This window comes from Phyllobates terribilis, unplaced genomic scaffold (genome assembly GCF_046119375.1).
Source record: "Phyllobates terribilis strain yellow unplaced genomic scaffold, ASM4611937v1 Scaffold_1__5_contigs__length_1240528914, whole genome shotgun sequence".
In the NCBI taxonomy this organism is placed as follows: domain Eukaryota; kingdom Metazoa; phylum Chordata; class Amphibia; order Anura; family Dendrobatidae; genus Phyllobates; species Phyllobates terribilis.
Window position 1 is genome coordinate 137,614,757 of NW_027362761.1, and position 18,095 is coordinate 137,632,851.

The window sequence follows — 18,095 nt, forward strand, 5'->3', positions numbered from 1 at the left end:
GGTAAAAAATCTCTATTATTCAGGTTTTGGTAGTTTTTTCCGTAAAGAAAAACAGTAGTGTCTCCTGACTGTTGTGACACAAAAATATATCTGTTGAAAATAGTCTTGTGCAGGCCCGACATCCCAGTGTGGTTTCGCAGTTCCACGGGTCAAATCGCTGTACTATCCAGTTTTGGGACTTTGGTATCTAAAAAAAAAGCTGTATGAGTGTGTCGCTCACTGTTCAGCCGCAAATATCTCTATTTAAAAAAGTGTGGTATACCCCAGTAAAAAATAAATGTGGTTTTGCCATCCCACGGTAAATAATCGCTATTATTCAGGTTTTGGTAGTTTTTTCCATAAAGAAAAACAGTAGTGTCTCCTGACAGTTGTGACGCAAAAATGTATCTGTTGAAAATAGTCTTGTGTAGGCCCGACATCCCAGTGTGGTTTCGCAGTTCCAAGGGTCAAATCGCTGTACTATCCAGTTTTGGGCCTTTGGTATCTAAGAAAAAAGCAGTATGAGTGTGTCGCTCACTGTTCAGCCGCAAATATCTCTATTTAAAAAAGTGTGGTATACCCCAGTAAACAATAACTGTGGTTTTGCCATCCCACGGTAAATAATCTCTATTATTCAGGTTTTGGTATTTTTTTCCGTAAAGAAAAATAGTAGTGTCTCCTGACTGTTGTGACGCAAAAATATATCTGTTGAAAATAGTCTTGTGTAGGCCCGACATCCCAGTGTGGTTTCCCAGTTCCAATTGTCAAATCGCTGTACTATCCAGTTTTGGGCCTTTGGTATTTAAAAAAAAAAAGCAGTTTAAGTGTGTCGCTCACTGTTCAGCCGCAAATATCTCTATTTAAAAAATTGTGGTATACCCCAGTAAACAATAACTGTGGTTTTGCCATCCCACGGTAAAAAATCTCTATTATTCAGGTTTTGGTAGTTTTTTCCGTAAAGAAAAACAGTAGTGTCTCCTGACTGTTGTGACACAAAAATATATCTGTTGAAAATAGTCTTGTGCAGGCCCGACATCCCAGTGTGGTTTCGCAGTTCCACGGGTCAAATCGCTGTACTATCCAGTTTTGGGACTTTGGTATCTAAAAAAAAAGCTGTATGAGTGTGTCACTCACTGTTCAGCCGCAAATATCTCTATCTAAAAAAGTGTGGTATACCCCAGTAAACAATAACTGTGGTTTTGCCATCCCACGGTAAATAATCGCTATTATTCAAGTTTTGGTAGTTTTTTCCATAAAGAAAAACAGTAGTGTCTCCTGACAGTTGTGGCACAAAAATGTATCTGTTGAAAATAGTCCTGTGTAGGCCCTACATCCCAGTGTGGTTTCGCAGTTCCACGGGTCAAATCGCTGTACTATCCAGTTTTGGGCCTTTGGTATCAAAAAAAAAGCAGTATGAGTGTGTCGCTCACTGTTCAGCCGCAAATATCTCTATTTAAAAAAGTGTGGTATACCCCAGTAAACAATAACTGTGGTTTTGCCATCCCACGGTAAATAATCTCTATTATTCAGGTTTTGGTAGTTTTTTCCGTAAAGAAAAACAGTAGTGTCTCCTGACTGTTGTGACACAAAAATATATCTGTTGAAAATAGTCTTGTGTAGGCCCGACATCCCAGTGTGGTTTCGCAGTTCCAAGGGTCAAATCGCTGTACTATCCAGTTTTGGGCCTTTGGTATTTAAAAAAAAAGCAGTTTGAGTGTGTCGCTCACTGTTCAGCCGCAAATATCTCTATTTAAAAAAGTGTGGTATACCCCAGTAAACAATAACTGTAGTTTAGCCATCCCACGGTAAAAAATCTCTATTATTCAGGTTTTGGTAGTTTTTTTTGTAAAGAAAAACAGTAGTGTCTCCTGAATGTTGTGACACAAAAATATATCTGTTGAAAATAGTATTGTGTAGGCCCGACATCCCAGTGTGGTTTCGCAGTTCCACGGGTCAAATTGCTGTACTTTCCAGTTTTGGGCCTTTGGTATCTAAAAAAAAAGCAGTATGAGGGTGTCGCTCACTGTTCAGCCGCAAATATCTCTATTTTAAAAGTGTGGTATACCCCAGTAAACAATAACTGTGGTTTTGCCGTCCCACGGTAAATAATCTCTATTATTCAGGTTTTCGTATTTTTTTCCGTAAAGAAAAACAGTAGTGTCTCCTGACTGTTGTGACGCAAAAAATATATCTGTTGAAAATAGTATTGTGTAGGCCCGACATCCCAGTGTGGTTTCGCAGTTCCACGGGTCAAATCGCTGTACTATCCAGTTTTGGGCCTTTGGTATCTTAAAAAAAAACAGTATGAGTGTGACGCTCACTGTTCAGCCGCAAATATCTCTATTTAAAAAAGTGTGGTATACCCCAGTAAACAATAACAGTGGTTTTGCCATCCCACGGTAAAAAATCTCTATTATTCAGGTTTTGGTAGTTTTTTCCGTAAAGAAAAACAGTAGTGTCTCCTGACTCTTGTGACACAAAAATATATCTGTTGAAAATAGTCTTGTGTAGGCCCGACATCCCAGTGTGGTTTCGCACTTCCACGGGTCAAATCGCTGTACTATCCAGTTTTGGGCCTTTGGTATCTAAAAAAAAAGCAGTATGAGTGTGTCGCTCACTGTTCAGCCGCAAATATCTCTATTTAAAAAAGTGTGGTATACCCCAGTAAACAATAACTGTGGTTTTGCCATCCCACGGTAAATAATCTCTATTATTCAGGTTTTGGTAGTTTTTTCCGTAAAGAAAAACAGTATTGTCTCCTGCCTGTTGTGACACAAAAATATATCTGTTGAAAATAGTCTTGTGTAGGCCCGACATCCCAGTGTGGTTTCGCAGTTCCATGGGTCAAATCGCTGTACTATCCAGTTTTGGGCCTTTGGTATCTAAAAATAAAGCAGTTTGAGTGTGTCGCTCACTGTTCAGCTGCAAATATCTCTATTTAAAAAAGTGTGGTATACCCCAGTAAACAATAACTGTGGTTTTGCCATCCCACGGTAAAAAATCTCTATTATTCAGGTTTTGGTAGTTTTTTCCGTAAAGAAAAACAGTAGTGTCTCCTGACAGTTGTGACGCAAAAATGTATCTGTTGAAAATAGTCTTGTGTAGGCCCTACATCCCAGTGTGGTTTCGCAGTTCCACGGGTCAAATCGCTGTACTATCCAGTTTTGGGCCTTTGGTATCTAAAAAAAAGCAGTATGAGTGTGTCGCTCACTGTTCAGCCGCAAATATCTCTATTTAAAAAAGTGTGGTATACCCCAGTAAACAATAACTGTGGTTTTGCCATCCCACGGTAAATAATCTCTATTATTCAGGTTTTGGTAGTTTTTTCCGTAAAGAAAAACAGTAGTGTCTCCTGACTGTTGTGACACAAAAATATATCTGTTGAAAATAGTCTTGTGTAGGCCCGACATCCCAGTGTGGTTTCGCAGTTCCAAGGGTCAAATCGCTGTACTATCCAGTTTTGGGCCTTTGGTATTTAAAAAAAAAGCAGTTTAAGTGTGTCGCTCACTGTTCAGCCGCAAATATCTCTATTTAAAAAAGTTTGGTATACCCCAGTAAACAATAACTGTAGTTTAGCCATCCCACGGTAAAAAATCTCTAATATTCAGGTTTTGGTAGTTTTTTTTTAAAAGAAAAACAGTAGTGTCTCCTGAATATTGTGACACAAAAATATATCTGTTGAAAATAGTATTGTGTAGGCCCGACATCCCAGTGTGGTTTCGCACTTCCACGGGTCAAATCGCTGTACTATCCAGTTTTGGGCCTTTGGTATCTAAAAAAAAAGCAGTATGAGTGTGTCGCTCACTGTTCAGCCGCAAATATCTCTATTTAAAAAAGTGTGGTATACCCCAGTAAACAATAACTGTGGTTTTGCCATCCCACGGTAAATAATCTCTATTATTCAGGTTTTGGTAGTTTTTTCCGTAAAGAAAAACAGTATTGTCTCCCGACTGTTGTGACACAAAAATATATCTGTTGAAAATAGTCTTGTGTAGGCCCGACATCCCAGTGTGGTTTCGCAGTTCCATGGGTCAAATCGCTGTACTATCCAGTTTTGGGCCTTTGGTATCTAAAAATAAAGCAGTTTGAGTGTGTCGCTCACTGTTCAGCTGCAAATATCTCTATTTAAAGAAGTGTGGTATACCCCAGTAAACAATAACTGTGGTTTTGCCATCCCACGGTAAAAAATCTCTATTATTCAGGTTTTGGTAGTTTTTTCCGTAAAGAAAAACAGTAGTGTCTCCTGACTGTTGTGACACAAAAATATATCTGTTGAAAATAGTCTTGTGCAGGCCCGACATCCCAGTGTGGTTTCGCAGTTCCACTGGTCAAATCGCTGTACTATCCAGTTTTGGGACTTTGGTATCTAAAAAAAAAGCTGTATGAGTGTGTCGCTCACTGTTCAGCCGCAAATATCTCTATTTAAAAAAGTGTGGTATACCCCAGTAAACAATAAATGTGGTTTTGCCATCCCACGGTAAATAATCGCTATTATTCAGGTTTTGGTAGTTTTTTCCATAAAGAAAAACAGTAGTGTCTCCTGACAGTTGTGACGCAAAAATGTATCTGTTGAAAATAGTCTTGTGTAGGCCCGACATCCCAGTGTGGTTTCGCAGTTCCAAGGGTCAAATCGCTGTACTATCCAGTTTTGGGCCTTTGGTATCTAAGAAAAAAGCAGTATGAGTGTGTCGCTCACTGTTCAGCCGCAAATATCTCTATTTAGAAAGTGTGGTATACCCCAGTAAACAATAACTGTGGTTTTGCCATCCCACGGTAAATAATCTCTATTATTCAGGTTTTGGTAGTTTTTTCCGTAAAGAAAAATAGTAGTGTCTCCTGACTGTTGTGACACAAAAATATATCTGTTGAAAATAGTCTTGTGTAGGCCCGACATCCCAGTGTGGTTTCCCAGTTACAAGGGTCAAATCGCTGTACTATCCAGTTTTGGGCCTTTGGTATTTAAAAAAAAAAGCAGTTTAAGTGTGTCGCTCACTGTTCAGCCGCAAATATCTCTATTTAAAAAATTGTGGTATACCCCAGTAAACAATAACTGTGGTTTTGCCATCCCACGGTAAAAAATCTCTATTATTCAGGTTTTGGTAGTTTTTTCCGTAAAGAAAAACAGTAGTGTCTCCTGACTGTTGTGACACAAAAATATATCTGTTGAAAATAGTCTTGTGCAGGCCCGACATCCCAGTGTGGTTTCGCAGTTCCACGGGTCAAATCGCTGTACTATCCAGTTTTGGGACTTTGGTATCTAAAAAAAAAGCTGTATGAGTGTGTCGCTCACTGTTCAGCCGCAAATATCTCTATCTAAAAAAGTGTGGTATACCCCAGTAAACAATAACTGTGGTTTTGCCATCCCACGGTAAATAATCGCTATTATTCAAGTTTTGGTAGTTTTTTCCATAAAGAAAAACAGTAGTGTCTCCTGACAGTTGTGACGCAAAAATGTATCTGTTGAAAATAGTCTTGTGTAGGCCCTACATCCCAGTGTGGTTTCGCAGTTCCACGGGTCAAATCGCTGTACTATCCAGTTTTGGGCCTTTGGTATCTAAAACAAAGCAGTATGAGTGTGTCGCTCACTGTTCAGCCGCAAATATCTCTATTTAAAAAAGTGTGGTATACCCCAGTAAACAATAACTGTGGTTTTGCCATCCCACGGTAAATAATCTCTATTATTCAGGTCTTGGTAGTTTTTTCCGTAAAGAAAAACAGTAGTGTCTCCTGACTGTTGTGACACAAAAATATATCTGTTGAAAATAGTCTTGTGTAGGCCCGACATCCCAGTGTGGTTTCGCAGTTCCAAGGGTCAAATCGCTGTACTATCCAGTTTTGGGCCTTTGGTATTTAAAAAAAAAGCAGTTTAAGTGTGTCGCTCACTGTTCAGCCGCAAATATCTCTATTTAAAAAAGTGTGGTATACCCCAGTAAACAATAACTGTAGTTTAGCCATCCCACGGTAAAAAATCTCTATTATTCAGGTTTTGGTAGTTTTTTTTGTAAAGAAAAACAGTAGTGTCTCCTGAATGTTGTGACACAAAAATATATCTGTTGAAAATAGTGTTGTGTAGGCCCGACATCCCAGTGTGTTTTCGCAGTTCCACGGGTCAATTTGCTGTACTTTCCAGTTTTGGGCCTTTGGTATCTAAAAAAAAAGCAGTATGAGGGTGTCGCTCACTGTTCAGCCGCAAATATCTCTATTTTAAAAGTGTGGTATACCCCAGTAAACAATAACTGTGGTTTTGCCGTCCCACGGTAAATAATCTCTATTATTCTGGTTTTCGTATTTTTTTCCGTAAAGAAAAACAGTAGTGTCTCCTGACTGTTGTGACGCAAAAAATATATCTGTTGAAAATAGTATTGTGTAGGCCCGACATCCCAGTGTGGTTTCGCAGTTCCACGGGTCAAATCGCTGTACTATCCAGTTTTGGGCCTTTGGTATCTTAAAAAAAAACAGTATGAGTGTGACGCTCACTGTTCAGCCGCAAATTTCACTATTTAAAAAAGTGTGGTATACCCCAGTAAACAATAACTGTGGTTTTGCCATCTCACGGTAAAAAATCTCTATTATTCAGGTTTTGGTAGTTTTTTCCGTAAAGAAAAACAGTAGTGTCTCCTGACTGTTGTGACACAAAAATATATCTGTTGAAAATAGTCTTGTGTAGGCCCGACATCCCAGTGTGGTTTCGCACTTCCACGGGTCAAATCGCTGTACTATCCAGTTTTGGGCCTTTGGTATCTAAAAAAAAAGCAGTATGAGTGTGTCGCTCACTGTTCAGCTGCAAATATCTCTATTTAAAAAAGTGTGGTATACCCCAGTAAACAATAACTGTGGTTTTGCCATCCCATGGTAAATAATCTCTATTATTCAGGTTTTGGTAGTTTTTTCCGTAAAGAAAAACAGTAGTGTCTCCTGACTGTTGTGACGCAAAAATGTATCTGTTGAAAATAGTCTTGTGTAGGCCCGACATCCCAGTGTGGTTTCGCAGTTCCACGGGTCAAATCGCTGTACTATCCAGTATTGGGCCTTTGGTATCTAAAAAAAAAGCAGTTTGAGTGTGTTGCTCACTGTTCAGCCGCAAACATCTCTATTTAAAAAAGTGTGGTATACCCCAGTAAACAATAACTGTGATTTTGCCATCCCACGGTAAAAAATCTCTATTATTCACCTTTTGGTAGTTTTTTCCATAAAGAAAAACAGTAGTGTCTCCTGACTGTTGTGACACAAAAATATATCTGTTGAAAATAGTCTTGTGTAGGCCCGACATCCCAGTGTGGTTTCGCAGTTCCACGGGTCAAATCGCTGTACTATCCAGTTTTGGGCCTTTGGTATCTAAAAAAAAGCAGTATGAGTGTGTCGCTCACTGTTCAGCCGCAAATATCTCTATTTAAAAAAGTGTGGTATACCCCAGTAAACAATAACTGTGGTTTTGCCATCCCACGGTAAATAATCTCTATTATTCAGGTTTTGGTAGTTTTTTCCGTAAAGAAAAACAGTAGTGTCTCCTGAATATTGTGACACAAAAATATATCTGTTGAAAATAGTCTTGTGTAGGCCCGACATCCCAGTGTGGTTTCGCAGTTCCACGGGTCAAATTGCTGTACTTTCCAGTTTTGGGCCTTTGGTATCTAAAAAAAAGCAGTATGAGTGTGTCGCTCACTGTTCAGCCGCAAATATCTCTATTTAAAAAAGTGTGGTATACCCCAGTAAACAATAACTGTGGTTTTGCCATCCCACGGTAAATAATCTCTATTATTCAGGTTTTGGTAGTTTTTTCCGTAAAGAAAAACAGTAGTGTCTCCTGACTGTTGTGACACAAAAATATATCTGTTGAAAATAGTCTTGTGTAGGCCCGACATCCCAGTGTGGTTTCGCAGTTCCAAGGGTCAAATCGCTGTACTATCCAGTTTTGGGCCTTTGGTATTTAAAAAAAAAGCAGTTTAAGTGTGTCGCTCACTGTTCAGCCGCAAATATCTCTATTTAAAAAAGTTTGGTATACCCCAGTAAACAATAACTGTAGTTTAGCCATCCCACGGTAAAAAATCTCTAATATTCAGGTTTTGGTAGTTTTTTTTTAAAAGAAAAACAGTAGTGTCTCCTGAATATTGTGACACAAAAATATATCTGTTGAAAATAGTATTGTGTAGGCCCGACATCCCAGTGTGGTTTCGCAGTTCCATGGGTCAAATCGCTGTACTATCCAGTTTTGGGCCTTTGGTATCTAAAAATAAAGCAGTTTGAGTGTGTCGCTCACTGTTCAGCTGCAAATATCTCTATTTAAAAAAGTGTGGTATACCCCAGTAAACAATAACTGTGGTTTTGCCATCCCACGGTAAAAAATCTCTATTATTCAGGTTTTGGTAGTTTTTTCCGTAAAGAAAAACAGTAGTGTCTCCTGACTGTTGTGACACAAAAATATATCTGTTGAAAATAGTCTTGTGCAGGCCCGACATCCCAGTGTGGTTTCGCAGTTCCACTGGTCAAATCGCTGTACTATCCAGTTTTGGGACTTTGGTATCTAAAAAAAAAGCTGTATGAGTGTGTCGCTCACTGTTCAGCCGCAAATATCTCTATTTAAAAAAGTGTGGTATACCCCAGTAAACAATAAATGTGGTTTTGCCATCCCACGGTAAATAATCGCTATTATTCAGGTTTTGGTAGTTTTTTCCATAAAGAAAAACAGTAGTGTCTCCTGACAGTTGTGACGCAAAAATGTATCTGTTGAAAATAGTCTTGTGTAGGCCCGACATCCCAGTGTGGTTTCGCAGTTCCAAGGGTCAAATCGCTGTACTATCCAGTTTTGGGCCTTTGGTATCTAAGAAAAAAGCAGTATGAGTGTGTCGCTCACTGTTCAGCCGCAAATATCTCTATTTAGAAAGTGTGGTATACCCCAGTAAACAATAACTGTGGTTTTGCCATCCCACGGTAAATAATCTCTATTATTCAGGTTTTGGTAGTTTTTTCCGTAAAGAAAAATAGTAGTGTCTCCTGACTGTTGTGACACAAAAATATATCTGTTGAAAATAGTCTTGTGTAGGCCCGACATCCCAGTGTGGTTTCCCAGTTACAAGGGTCAAATCGCTGTACTATCCAGTTTTGGGCCTTTGGTATTTAAAAAAAAAAGCAGTTTAAGTGTGTCGCTCACTGTTCAGCCGCAAATATCTCTATTTAAAAAATTGTGGTATACCCCAGTAAACAATAACTGTGGTTTTGCCATCCCACGGTAAAAAATCTCTATTATTCAGGTTTTGGTAGTTTTTTCCGTAAAGAAAAACAGTAGTGTCTCCTGACTGTTGTGACACAAAAATATATCTGTTGAAAATAGTCTTGTGCAGGCCCGACATCCCAGTGTGGTTTCGCAGTTCCACGGGTCAAATCGCTGTACTATCCAGTTTTGGGACTTTGGTATCTAAAAAAAAAGCTGTATGAGTGTGTCGCTCACTGTTCAGCCGCAAATATCTCTATCTAAAAAAGTGTGGTATACCCCAGTAAACAATAACTGTGGTTTTGCCATCCCACGGTAAATAATCGCTATTATTCAAGTTTTGGTAGTTTTTTCCATAAAGAAAAACAGTAGTGTCTCCTGACAGTTGTGACGCAAAAATGTATCTGTTGAAAATAGTCTTGTGTAGGCCCTACATCCCAGTGTGGTTTCGCAGTTCCACGGGTCAAATCGCTGTACTATCCAGTTTTGGGCCTTTGGTATCTAAAACAAAGCAGTATGAGTGTGTCGCTCACTGTTCAGCCGCAAATATCTCTATTTAAAAAAGTGTGGTATACCCCAGTAAACAATAACTGTGGTTTTGCCATCCCACGGTAAATAATCTCTATTATTCAGGTCTTGGTAGTTTTTTCCGTAAAGAAAAACAGTAGTGTCTCCTGACTGTTGTGACACAAAAATATATCTGTTGAAAATAGTCTTGTGTAGGCCCGACATCCCAGTGTGGTTTCGCAGTTCCAAGGGTCAAATCGCTGTACTATCCAGTTTTGGGCCTTTGGTATTTAAAAAAAAAGCAGTTTAAGTGTGTCGCTCACTGTTCAGCCGCAAATATCTCTATTTAAAAAAGTGTGGTATACCCCAGTAAACAATAACTGTAGTTTAGCCATCCCACGGTAAAAAATCTCTATTATTCAGGTTTTGGTAGTTTTTTTTGTAAAGAAAAACAGTAGTGTCTCCTGAATGTTGTGACACAAAAATATATCTGTTGAAAATAGTGTTGTGTAGGCCCGACATCCCAGTGTGTTTTCGCAGTTCCACGGGTCAATTTGCTGTACTTTCCAGTTTTGGGCCTTTGGTATCTAAAAAAAAAGCAGTATGAGGGTGTCGCTCACTGTTCAGCCGCAAATATCTCTATTTTAAAAGTGTGGTATACCCCAGTAAACAATAACTGTGGTTTTGCCGTCCCACGGTAAATAATCTCTATTATTCTGGTTTTCGTATTTTTTTCCGTAAAGAAAAACAGTAGTGTCTCCTGACTGTTGTGACGCAAAAAATATATCTGTTGAAAATAGTATTGTGTAGGCCCGACATCCCAGTGTGGTTTCGCAGTTCCACGGGTCAAATCGCTGTACTATCCAGTTTTGGGCCTTTGGTATCTTAAAAAAAAACAGTATGAGTGTGACGCTCACTGTTCAGCCGCAAATATCACTATTTAAAAAAGTGTGGTATACCCCAGTAAACAATAACTGTGGTTTTGCCATCTCACGGTAAAAAATCTCTATTATTCAGGTTTTGGTAGTTTTTTCCGTAAAGAAAAACAGTAGTGTCTCCTGACTGTTGTGACACAAAAATATATCTGTTGAAAATAGTCTTGTGTAGGCCCGACATCCCAGTGTGGTTTCGCACTTCCACGGGTCAAATCGCTGTACTATCCAGTTTTGGGCCTTTGGTATCTAAAAAAAAAGCAGTATGAGTGTGTCGCTCACTGTTCAGCTGCAAATATCTCTATTTAAAAAAGTGTGGTATACCCCAGTAAACAATAACTGTGGTTTTGCCATCCCATGGTAAATAATCTCTATTATTCAGGTTTTGGTAGTTTTTTCCGTAAAGAAAAACAGTAGTGTCTCCTGACTGTTGTGACGCAAAAATGTATCTGTTGAAAATAGTCTTGTGTAGGCCCGACATCCCAGTGTGGTTTCGCAGTTCCACGGGTCAAATCGCTGTACTATCCAGTATTGGGCCTTTGGTATCTAAAAAAAAAGCAGTTTGAGTGTGTTGCTCACTGTTCAGCCGCAAACATCTCTATTTAAAAAAGTGTGGTATACCCCAGTAAACAATAACTGTGATTTTGCCATCCCACGGTAAAAAATCTCTATTATTCACCTTTTGGTAGTTTTTTCCATAAAGAAAAACAGTAGTGTCTCCTGACTGTTGTGACACAAAAATATATCTGTTGAAAATAGTCTTGTGTAGGCCCGACATCCCAGTGTGGTTTCGCAGTTCCACGGGTCAAATCGCTGTACTATCCAGTTTTGGGCCTTTGGTATCTAAAAAAAAGCAGTATGAGTGTGTCGCTCACTGTTCAGCCGCAAATATCTCTATTTAAAAAAGTGTGGTATACCCCAGTAAACAATAACTGTGGTTTTGCCATCCCACGGTAAATAATCTCTATTATTCAGGTTTTGGTAGTTTTTTCCGTAAAGAAAAACAGTAGTGTCTCCTGAATATTGTGACACAAAAATATATCTGTTGAAAATAGTCTTGTGTAGGCCCGACATCCCAGTGTGGTTTCGCAGTTCCACGGGTCAAATTGCTGTACTTTCCAGTTTTGGGCCTTTGGTATCTAAAAAAAAAGCAGTATGAGGGTGTCGCTCACTGTTCAGCCGCAAACATCTCTATTTTAAAAGTGTGGTATACCCCAGTAAACAATAACTGTGGTTTTGCCGTAACACGGTAAATAATCTCTATTATTCTGGTTTTCGTATTTTTTTCCGTAAAGAAAAACAATAGTGTCTCCTGACTGTTGTGACGCAAAAATATATCTGTTGAAAATAGTATTGTGTAGGTCCGACATCCCAGTGTGGTTTCGCAGTTCCACGGGTCAAATCGCTGTACTATCCAGTTTTGGGCCTTTGGTATCTAAAAAAAAACAGTATGAGTGTGACGCTCACTGTTCAGCCGCAAATATCTCTATTTAAAAAAGTGTGGTATACCCCAGTAAACAATAACTGTGGTTTTGCCATCCCACGGTAAAAAATCTCTATTATTCAGGTTTTGGTAGTTTTTTCCGTAAAGAAAAACAGTAGTGTCTCCTGACTGTTGTGACACAAAAATATATCTGTTGAAAATAGTCTTGTGTAGGCCCGATATCCCAGTGTGGTTTCGCACTTCCATGGGTCAAATCGCTGTACTATCCAGTTTTGGACCTTTGGTATCTAAAAAAAAAGCAGTTTGAGTGTGTCGCTCACTGTTCAGCCGCAAATATCTCTATTTAAAAAAGTGTGGTATACCCCAGTAAACAATAACTGTGGTTTTGCCATCCCACGGTAAATAATCTCTATTATTCAGCTTTTGGTAGTTTTTTCCGTAAAGAAAAACAGTAGTGTCTCCTGACTGTTGTGACACAAAAATATATCTGTTGAAAATAGTCTTGTGTAGGCCCGAAATCCCAGTGTGGTTTCGCAGTTCCACGGGTCAAATCGCTGTACTATCCAGCTTTGGGCCTTTGGTATAAAAAAAAAAGCAGTTTGAGTGTGTCGCTCACTGTTCAGCCGCGAATATCTCTATTTAAAAAAGTGTGGTATACCCCAGTAAACAATAACCGTGGTTTTGCCATCCCACGGTAAAAAATCTCTATTATTCAGCTTTTAGTAGTTTTTTCCGTAAAGAAAAACAGTAGAGTCTCCTGACTGTTGTGACACAAAAATATATCTGTTGAAAATAGTGTTGTGTAGGCCCGACATCCCAGTGTGTTTTCGCAGTTCCACGGGTCAATTTGCTGTACTTTCCAGTTTTGGGCCTTTGGTATCTAAAAAAAAAGCAGTATGAGGGTGTCGCTCACTGTTCAGCCGCAAATATCTCTATTTTAAAAGTGTGGTATACCCCAGTAAACAATAACTGTGGTTTTGCCGTCCCACGGTAAATAATCTCTATTATTCTGGTTTTCGTATTTTTTTCCGTAAAGAAAAACAGTAGTGTCTCCTGACTGTTGTGACGCAAAAAATATATCTGTTGAAAATAGTATTGTGTAGGCCCGACATCCCAGTGTGGTTTCGCAGTTCCACGGGTCAAATCGCTGTACTATCAAGTTTTGGGCCTTTGGTATCTTAAAAAAAAACAGTATGAGTGTGACGCTCACTGTTCAGCCGCAAATATCACTATTTAAAAAAGTGTGGTATACCCCAGTAAACAATAACTGTGGTTTTGCCATCTCACGGTAAAAAATCTCTATTATTCAGGTTTTGGTAGTTTTTTCCGTAAAGAAAAACAGTAGTGTCTCCTGACTGTTGTGACACAAAAATATATCTGTTGAAAATAGTCTTGTGTAGGCCCGACATCCCAGTGTGGTTTCGCACTTCCACGGGTCAAATCGCTGTACTATCCAGTTTTGGGCCTTTGGTATCTAAAAAAAAAGCAGTATGAGTGTGTCGCTCACTGTTCAGCTGCAAATATCTCTATTTAAAAAAGTGTGGTATACCCCAGTAAACAATAACTGTGGTTTTGCCATCCCATGGTAAATAATCTCTATTATTCAGGTTTTGGTAGTTTTTTCCGTAAAGAAAAACAGTAGTGTCTCCTGACTGTTGTGACGCAAAAATGTATCTGTTGAAAATAGTCTTGTGTAGGCCCGACATCCCAGTGTGGTTTCGCAGTTCCACGGGTCAAATCGCTGTACTATCCAGTATTGGGCCTTTGGAATCTAAAAAAAAAGCAGTTTGAGTGTGTTGCTCACTGTTCAGCCGCAAACATCTCTATTTAAAAAAGTGTGGTATACCCCAGTAAACAATAACTGTGGTTTTGCCATCCCACGGTAAAAAATCTCTATTATTCACCTTTTGGTAGTTTTTTCCATAAAGAAAAACAGTAGTGTCTCCTGACTGTTGTGACACAAAAATATATCTGTTGAAAATAGTCTTGTGTAGGCCCGACATCCCAGTGTGGTTTCGCAGTTCCACGGGTCAAATCGCTGTACTATCCAGTTTTGGGCCTTTGGTATCTAAAAAAAAGCAGTATGAGTGTGTCGCTCACTGTTCAGCCGCAAATATCTCTATTTAAAAAAGTGTGGTATACCCCAGTAAACAATAACTGTGGTTTTGCCGTAACACGGTAAATAATCTCTATTATTCTGGTTTTCGTATTTTTTTCCGTAAAGAAAAACAGTAGTGTCTCCTGACTGTTGTGACGCAAAAATATATCTGTTGAAAATAGTATTGTGTAGGTCCGACATCCCAGTGTGGTTTCGCAGTTCCACGGGTCAAATCGCTGTACTATCCAGTTTTGGGCCTTTGGTATCTAAAAAAAAACAGTATGAGTGTGACGCTCACTGTTCAGCCGCAAATATCTCTATTTAAAAAAGTGTGGTATACCCCAGTAAACAATAACTGTGGTTTTGCCATCCCACGGTAAAAAATCTCTATTATTCAGGTTTTGGTAGTTTTTTCCGTAAAGAAAAACAGTAGTGTCTCCTGACTGTTGTGACACAAAAATATATCTGTTGAAAATAGTCTTGTGTAGGCCCGATATCCCAGTGTGGTTTCGCACTTCCATGGGTCAAATCGCTGTACTATCCAGTTTTGGACCTTTGGTATCTAAAAAAAAAGCAGTTTGAGTGTGTCGCTCACTGTTCAGCCGCAAATATCTCTATTTAAAAAAGTGTGGTATACCCCAGTAAACAATAACTGTGGTTTTGCCATCCCACGGTAAATAATCTCTATTATTCAGCTTTTGGTAGTTTTTTCCGTAAAGAAAAACAGTAGTGTCTCCTGACTGTTGTGACACAAAAATATATCTGTTGAAAATAGTCTTGTGTAGGCCCGAAATCCCAGTGTGGTTTCGCAGTTCCACGGGTCAAATCGCTGTACTATCCAGCTTTGGGCCTTTGGTATAAAAAAAAAAGCAGTTTGAGTGTGTCGCTCACTGTTCAGCCGCGAATATCTCTATTTAAAAAAGTGTGGTATACCCCAGTAAACAATAACCGTGGTTTTGCCATCCCACGGTAAAAAATCTCTATTATTCAGCTTTTAGTAGTTTTTTCCGTAAAGAAAAACAGTAGAGTCTCCTGACTGTTGTGACACAAAAATATATCTGTTGAAAATAGTCTTGTGTAGGCCCGACATCCCAGTGTGGTTTCACAGTTCCAAGGGTCAAATCGCTGGACTATCCAGTTTTGGGCCTTTGGTATCTAAAAAAAAAGCAGTTTGAGTCTGTCGCTCACTGTTCAGCCGCAAATATCTCTATTTAAAGAAGTGTGGTATACCCCAGTAAACAATAGCTGTGGTTTTGCCACCCCACGGTAAAAAATCTCTATTTTCTGGTTTTGGTAGTTTTTTCCGTAAAGAAAAACAGTAGTGTCTCCTGACTGTTGTGACACAAAAATATATCTGTTGAAAATAGTCTTGTGTAGGTCCGACATCCCAGTGTGGTTTCACAGTTCCACGGGTCAAATCGCTGTACTATCCAGTTTTGGGCCTTTGGTATCTAAAAATAAAGCAGTTTGAGTGTGTCGCTCACTGTTCAGCCGCAAATATCTCTATTTAAAAAAGTGTGGTATAGCCCAGTAAACAATAACTGTGGTTTTGCCATCCCACGGTAAAAAATCTCTATTATTCAGGTTTTGGTATTTTTTCCGTAAAGAAAAACAGTAGTGTCTCCTGACTGTTGTGACACAAAAATATATCTGTTGAAAATAGTCTTGTGCAGGCCCGACATCCCAGTGTGGTTTCGCAGTTCCACGGGTCAAATCGCTGTACTATCCAGTTTTGGGCCTTTGGTATCTAAAAAAAAAGCAGTTTGAGTGTGTCGCTCACTGTTCAGCCGCAAATATCTCTATTTAAAAAAGTGTGGTATACCCCAGTAAACAATATCTGTGGTTTTGCCATCCCACGGTAAAAAATCTCTATTTTTCAGGTTTTGGTAGTTTTTTCCGTAAAGAAAAACAGTAGTGTCTCCTGACTGTTGTGACACAAAAATATATCTGTTGAAAATAGTCTTGTGTAGGCCCGACATCCCAGTGTGGTTTCGCAGTTCCATGGGTCAAATCGCTGTACTATCCAGTTTTGGGCCTTTGGTATCCAAAAATAAAGCAGTTTCATTGTGTCGCTCACTGTTCAGCAGCAAATATCTCTATCTAAAAAAGTGTGTTATACCCCAGTAAACAATAACTGTGGTTTTGCCATCCCACGGTAAAACATTTCTATTATTCAGGTTTTGGTAGTTTTTTCCGTAAAGAAAAACAGTAGTGTCTCCTGACTGTTGTGACGCAAAAATATATCTGTTGAAAATAGTCTTGTGTAGGTCCGACATCCCAGTGTGGTTTCGCAGTTCCACGGGTCAAATCGCTGTACTATCCAGTTTTGGGCCTTTGGTATCTAAAAAAAAAGCAGTTTGAGTGTGTCGCTCACTGTTCAGCCACAAATATCTCTATTTAAAAAAGTGTGGTATACCCCAGTAAACAATAACTGTGGTTTTGCTATCCCACGGTAAAAAATCTCTATTATTCAGGTTTTGGTGTTTTTTTCCGTAAAGAAAAACAGTAGTGTCTTCTGACTGTTGTGACACAAAAATATATCTGTTGAAATTAGTCTTGGGTAGGCCCGACATCCCAGTGTGGTTTCGCAGTTCCACGGGTCAAATTGCTGTGCTATCCAGTTTTGGGCCTTCGGTATCTAAAAAAAAAGCAGTTTGAGCGTGTCGCTCACTGTTCAGCCGCAAATATCTCTATTTAAAAAAGTGTGGTATACCCCAGTAAAAAATAACTGTGGTTTTGCCACCCCACGGTAAAAAATCTCTATTATTCAGGTTTTGGTAGTTTTTTCCGTAAAGAAAAACAGTAGTGTCTCCTGAATGTTGTGACACAAAAATATATCTGTTGAAAATAGTCTTGTGTAGGCCCGACATCCCAGTGTGGTTTCGCAGTTCCACGGGTCAAATCGCTGTACTATCCAGTTTTGGGCCTTTGGTATCTAAAAAAAAAGCAGTTTGAGTATGTCGCTCACTGTTCAGCCGCAAACATCTCTATTTAAAAAAGTGTGGTATACCCCAGTAAACAATAACTGTGGTTTTGCCATCCCACGGTAAAAAATCTCTATTATTCAGGGTTTGGTAGTTTTTTCCGTAAAGAAAAACAGTAGAGTCTCCTGACTGTTGTGACACAAAAATATATCTGTTGAAAATAGTCTTGTGTAGGCCCGACATCCCAGTGTGGTTTCGCAGTTCCACGGGTCAAATTGCTGTACTTTCCAGTTTTGGGCCTTTGGTATCTAAAAAAAAAGCAGTATGAGGGTGTCGCTCACTGTTCAGCCGCAAACATCTCTATTTTAAAAGTGTGGTATACCCCAGTAAACAATAACTGTGGTTTTGCCGTAACACGGTAAATAATCTCTATTATTCTGGTTTTCGTATTTTTTTCCGTAAAGAAAAACAGTAGTGTCTCCTGACTGTTGTGACGCAAAAATATATCTGTTGAAAATAGTATTGTGTAGGCCCGACATCCCAGTGTGGTTTCGCAGTTCCACGGGTCAAATCGCTGTACTATCCAGTTTTGGGCCTTTGGTATCTTAAAAAAAAAACAGTATGTGTGTGACGCTCACTGTTCAGCCGCAAATATCTCTATTTAAAAAAGTGTGGTATACCCCAGTAAACAATAACTGTGGTTTTGCCATCCCACGGTAAAAAATCTCTATTATTCAGGTTTTGGTAGTTTTTTCCGTAAAGAAAAACAGTAGTGTCTCCTGACTGTTGTGACACAAAAATATATCTGTTGAAAATAGTCTTGTGTAGGCCCGATATCCCAGTGTGGTTTCGCACTTCCATGGGTCAAATCGCTGTACTATCCAGTTTTGGACCTTTGGTATCTAAAAAAAAAGCAGTTTGAGTGTGTCGCTCACTGTTCAGCCGCAAATATCTCTATTTAAAAAAGTGTGGTATACCCCAGTAAACAATAACTGTGGTTTTG